The sequence below is a fragment of the Egretta garzetta genome, unplaced genomic scaffold (genome assembly GCF_000687185.1).
Source record: "Egretta garzetta isolate BGI_Z169 unplaced genomic scaffold, ASM68718v1 scaffold575, whole genome shotgun sequence".
NCBI lineage: Eukaryota > Metazoa > Chordata > Aves > Pelecaniformes > Ardeidae > Egretta > Egretta garzetta.
In genome coordinates, this window is record NW_009259790.1 from 708,408 (window position 1) to 714,564 (window position 6,157).

Sequence of the window (6,157 nt, forward strand, 5' to 3'; positions counted from 1 at the left end):
TCTGAATAAAATTTTTCAGTTTTATTCCGTGTGGTATTTTGAAACTGTTGAAACTAAGCATAGTAATCATTCTTCTTTAAAAAGAAGCTGCTGCTACTTTTGGATAAGTATGGGAAAATAAATTTGAATAGAAAATTAGAGTACTTTAGAGGAGTAGTTGTTTTTAATTCTCCGGAAATGAGGACTATATTTATCTTCATGCCAGCAAACGAATGACGGTAAGTCTTCTTTTCCATCTGGAGTTGCTATAAATTGTACGGTGTAACACTGAGTATATGGGAGAGGAGGAGCTTCTGGTTTTTTTCCCCAAATGACATGAAACTCAAAGTCAGGCAAAGCTAAGAATAAAGCTGATAGTAGATTACTGATTCCCAGAACTATTTTTTAGCTGAGGTATTCACATGTTTGAAATGATAGTTTATTTTAAAAGCCAAACTTACAGGGTACATCAAAAATAACAGCTGTTTTTTTCTACTCAATTTAAAAAAATGTGTAGCTGTTAATGTTTCCAAAGGTACTGGGAGTTTTGTGTAAATAAATTTTTAGGGTTGCATTCTTAAAAATCTTAATTGTACCACTTAATGAGTGGTACAGTAAGTTGGGGAAAAACAAGGAAGAGAACGTGCAGTTTGTGAATTTAAGTGAAAGGACCCCGAGTTGTACAGACTGCAAAGTTTTGCCTTTATCTTGATTTGACCCAGTTAGCATTACAGGTATTTTTTTATCGTAATAAGCAGCCTAGCTTTTACTCAAATGTGAAATTGCAGAGAACAGTTGCGAGTTGGAAGCAGAAGTTGCATTTATGCATTTGAAGCGTCAGCAACGAGTTCATCCCCTTCATGCAACTGGCAATGCTGCCAGCTCTCCATTCACCAATTTGTAAGTATCTTGGGACTGTTTCCAAGAGGGGAGAACACGTGATTGCAAATGCACCTCAATCAAATCCATCTTCTAAGTCTTTTGTAGCTTTGCATCAATTGTAATTGACCATCGGGTCAAGTAAGAAAATTTATCTCCATATGCCCTCGCTGTTTGCTCAGTGCTAACAGCCGTGGGGTTCAGCTACTTGGCTGGGGAGCCGTCCCTATAAAAACTACCACCATGGGGTTCTGCCTCGTTACGGGGGTCTTTCCTACCACATTAATGGAAATATTCACAATCACTAATCTCTCTCTTAATTTCTCTGTCTAAAAATACAGTACAAAAACGGTCTTCTAAGCTGTGATTTGCAAATTACCTTCATTTTGGAATGAGCTGGAAGTGCTTCTATGGAAAGCTGCAAAAATGAACTTTTGAAGAAAGCAGATATGATTGCTCTGGCCACAGAAATCCCTGAATTTTTAACTTTGTTTTCCCAGAGGTTAAATGCTAGACCCCTGTTTCTCCATAAAGCAGTGGGTCAAGTTATTCTGTATATTTGGAATCTGAATTGTCTTTTCCAGGGCAAGGAAGAAGGCTATGGGAAACAGTAGGTCCAACCTTCTGTGCTATGCAAATCATCCAGCATAACCAAAGCCATTGCATCTGCCTTCTATCTTCCCACCACAGATCATACAGAAGCTGCCCAGGTGCCACAGAGCTCCCTGGGAAATGGATTTTTAGTGGTAGAAATTAAATTTTTGTTCTGGTTGAAGAAGGCAAAGGCATGTTTGGTACTTGCCCTTTCCCAAGCACACAGCTCAGCAGCCTCATGGTCTCCACAGCCACGAAAGCAGAGGCAGTTGCAAGGGGTCCTTAACTGAGCTTTGAGGCAGAGGTGTGCATCTGAAATTGGAGAAGAAATCAATTTAGGACAGAGGGACTCTTGGGACTATTGCAGCTTCAGCCCGTTGTCAGAATCCTGCGCTGGGTCGGTGGGTGGGTGCTGGCCTGTTTGCCCTCAGCGCAACACGCATTTCATCCAATTCTCTAATACCCTCACAGCACGGATTTGAGGGTTTGGAACAATCTCTTCTTTCAAAGTACAGTCATTGTACAAGCAAATTAAAATCAAATTAAAGTGTATTTCCAGTGGTATTTATTTGTACAACAAAGCTTTGAAATATGTCTATAAAAATATACTGGTCTAATCACATTATTAATGGTCTAGCATTTATCCTGACAGCGCATGAAATACGAGAGCATCTTTCAAGATGCAGACGTGTGGCGAGTCCTACAAATGTCAGGCTGTGTGACGTTAACGGATGAAGAACTGCAAAGCCTCTACATCATGGCTATGCTTTCCAAAAAATCATTCCTTAAAAGTTTAAGCTAAGTGAGGTCAGTATTTAGAAGAAAATAATTCACAGTTCTAGAGTCACAGCTGCAGGTTTTAGATGAAATTGCCACCTAGGTGAGCATGCACAAAAATAATTTTCTGAAATAATTTAAGCAGCTCTGTCTAGCTTAAATACAGACTGCGATTTCTTGCATTAACTGCCCTTACTCTTTCTACAGACATCAGAAAATGAAAAGTTATAAGCATGTAGAAGTTTGGAGGGTTTAATGTGCAAAACATATTTCTGAATTGCATTGGAGATAGAACACTGTAACTGAGACTGTTACAGAGGGAATTACGTTAAAAGAGGCTGTTCTTTGTCTAGGTGTGATATCACAAGTGAAGGTGACAAGGAGCCAGTGAAGTTTGGTGTGGATATCAGATCTGGAAACCACTTTGGAAGAACTTAACCCACACACAAAAAAAAAATTCTTTAAAACCAAATTTTTGCTCTCCCCTAGAATCAGAGGAAACTATGTTTATAGACTCCACAGCATCAGTGCTGTTTCAGAGGTATTAGTTTCTGTCATGCACAGGGGAAATTTTTTTCTAGGCTTTATCAACACGCTCCAAGGAGTCGGTTACGCTTTCCTTCCTGAGTGCCGTTTGTATCAAGCTGAATCTTGGTGTCAGTTGATCAGTTTTCCGGAGGAGTGATTATCATTGGGTGATTATATTTAGGAAAACAAACCCCAAAATACTTGTTCACACTTGCAAAGACGCCCTTTCAGTAGCAGCTGGTGTCCAACTGATTCAGAATTGACCTGTGGGCTTCACACACCTCACCTGACCTGCAGCCAGCATTAAGCACAAAGCTTAATATTAAGTAGTTGCTGATTATTTTACCTCATCAGTCTGTTCTCATGATTGATTGTTCTTGTTTGGAGGCAAACTGTCCCTCCTGTTGCAAGAGCACAGCTCAACACAGGTGGTAATGCACCAGTTTGCTTGCCAGTTCCAATTACCTATGTCAGCTTAGAGAAACATGGTTGGTAAACTTAGGTAAAAACATTTTTAAACAAAAAAAATTGCTTACCAGACACACATTATTTAACAAATTAACGTCACCAACTGTACTTTTCTTTTTTCCCCCTCTTGTATTCAGGTTACACTGTGGTAAGGCAGCTGAAAGTTAATTTCTTTTCTTCTTCAGTGCTGCCCGTGTCCCAGGCTACTCAATACTTTATTTTTTTCTAGAAAAGTAATTAAAACAAATAAACAAATCAGAGGGGGTTAAATAAAGCTTATTTGTTGTTAAAAAGGCATCGTCCACTGGGAATCCACAGTTTTCATTCTGAGGAAACTTTGGTTTAAAAAAATACCACAACATCTAAGAAGTCCAGGCTGATATATTAGTATATTCTTACGTTAACTTCTAAGTGAAGGTTGGAAGCCATGCTTACACTTATCAGTTCCTACCCCACATGGCTCAAGAGTGCAACTGTTTCAGCCCCAGCAGTAATATTTTTTAAGACTTTCCAGCTCCGTTTAATGTCACATCATAGATCACCCTCCACCACTGCCTCTGTTAAACACACTGCTTGGGCAGCAAGCCTGCATGTGCACATGCAGCGGTTTGCAAACCAGCCGGGATAATTTCCACTCCTTTTTAAGCTACTAATAAAATGTGCCTGGTTTTGTGAAACAGCCACATGGGTTGAAAAGGAACTTCTTACGATAACTTTGATGAATGTTAAAATGATCGTACTTTTCAGAGGATCCCCTTGCATTTTATTGTTTTCATTATATTCCAATTTAAACACTAAGTTTGTAACCGAGAAACTGAAAAAAAAAAAAAAAGTGAACTACTTAGTGAGGAACTTTGTGCTAACAAGGGCAAGTTTCTTGGATTCACGTCCTGGCGATCGTTTCCCCTGGCTTTGCTCCAACACAGTCACACATGCACGAGTCTGATAGGACACCACTGCCTTTCAGCTCCTGGGAGAGCTTTGCAGGCTGCGTGGCAGCCCCACACCTTGCGAGGCAGTGGACCCTGACCCTCTGCCTGGAAGGAAAGGCTGCAACTGCTGGGACCCTGTGACTGTGTTAGCAAATCTGGTCTTCTTCAGGTCTCTCTAAGGCCTGAACACAAGTCTGTACCTGATATTTCTGAAATGTTGCTGGGAAGAAACCCTCTCCTCTTTGCCCAAATTTGTTCACCTCTGGCCAGAGCTAGAAGAAAGGGCTACAGGTCTGTCACACCTGCAAGTGCTGGTACTTTGACCAAGTGTCACAGCAGAGGTTTTCAGCCCAGCCCCCTCCCCATAGGTATTTTTTTAGGATGCCAAGACCAATGTGAGCCTCTTCCATCTTTCCCAGGAGGGTTATTTTCCAGAGAAGACAGGACTGTTGATGTCAGGAGAAATTATTTCACCCAGCACAGGACTGTGCTCTGATCCTTTGGGTATACACCATATTTAGTCTGTTGCTGAGAGGGGGTTGTTTCGGTATTTTGTCTTTGGCACATTGATGGGAATTCCTGGAGGATCCTAGCTTTCCCTTTTTGGGATGTCTCCATCCACAGGTCTTACTGCACAAGGCTGTTGGCTACTAGCAGAGGAAGGAGGGGGGACAGCTGGGGACTGAAGGTTTGGGGGGTATGAGGGAGGTTTGACGAGGACCAGATCACTCCCTAACCCCTGCAGGTCTGGCTCCCAGCACCCTGTCCTCCTCTCCCTGCCAGTGCACGGTGCCTGCTGCTTGTCCTTTCCACTGTGTCCCGGGGACTGTTCCCCCTCACTTTAACTCTTCTTCCTTTTATGGACAGAAGGAAGTATTTCTTATATATGAAAAAGTATTTACAGCCCTTTCTCAGGAACCGAGCTGTGCACCGGATTGCAAGAGAAACTCTGGCAGATCCGCTGGGGAGGTGGGAAATGACCCTGTTGTTCCCCAGGGGCAAAGGAGGCTTAAAGCAGCCCCAGGCTCCAGATGTCACATAAACACACGGGGACCCAGAGCAACCTCCACCCACACATCCCCACTGTGGTAGGAATAACCCTCCTCTCCCAAGCAACCCCTGAACTCAGGGACTTATTTTAGCTCCAAGAAAATGCACTGATGGTGGGTGGGAAACCTCCTGTGCCATGCAGGACCGTGATCTGCCCTTGTCCTTCTTGGCGGGGGGCCACGAGGGGCGAGGACACTGCCAAGGCAGGAAGGAGTTAAAGGTCTATTTGCCTGGCCAAGCAGTTTCACCCTAGGAAAAAGCAAAACCTCCAAACTCATGAGTTAGGGGCACCCATTTCAAGTTAGGGGCACCCCTTTCATGCCTTTCTGAAAGCCAGAATCAGCCCGCTCCCCTAAAGAGTGGCTCAGGGCAGGGGTAGCAGCCCAGGGTTAGGCCCGGCTGGGAATGAGATCCTTGGCTCAGGCTGTCTTTTTTAACCCAGGTACGGAGAGGATTTTCCAGCAGGACGTGGTTTCCAGGGCCCCTCCCCATTGACAAGATTCTCCTCCTCTATATAGGGAGGCTGCAAAGGCGGCAGAGGACTTGGACTGTCCCGGCTGTGGCTGTACAGGTTCCCGACTCTCCAATTCACTCTCTGCTCCCCTAATTGGACTCCTGTAAGTACCGCGGGGCCAGAGATCCCTGCCGGGATGGGGCTGGGGGCTGTCTGTGCTTTGGGATGGAGCAGTTTGGCAAGCTAACTATTATGCTACTTTGCAAAGACATTCAGTGAATTAACCTGCAGATAGTGTACAAATTGGAAATAGGAACAGACCTATCAGACATGCTCAAATGGTTTATCCCAATTTGTCTATTGCCAGTTGGGTTCCGTTTAAAATGCATTAGAGACCATGCACGTTTGAAAGCATGCACAGACATTCCAGCCTGTTCCTTAGTCATTTCTAACACTACTATCACCAAATTGAGCTGCAAAGAGGCTGGCTGCAGAG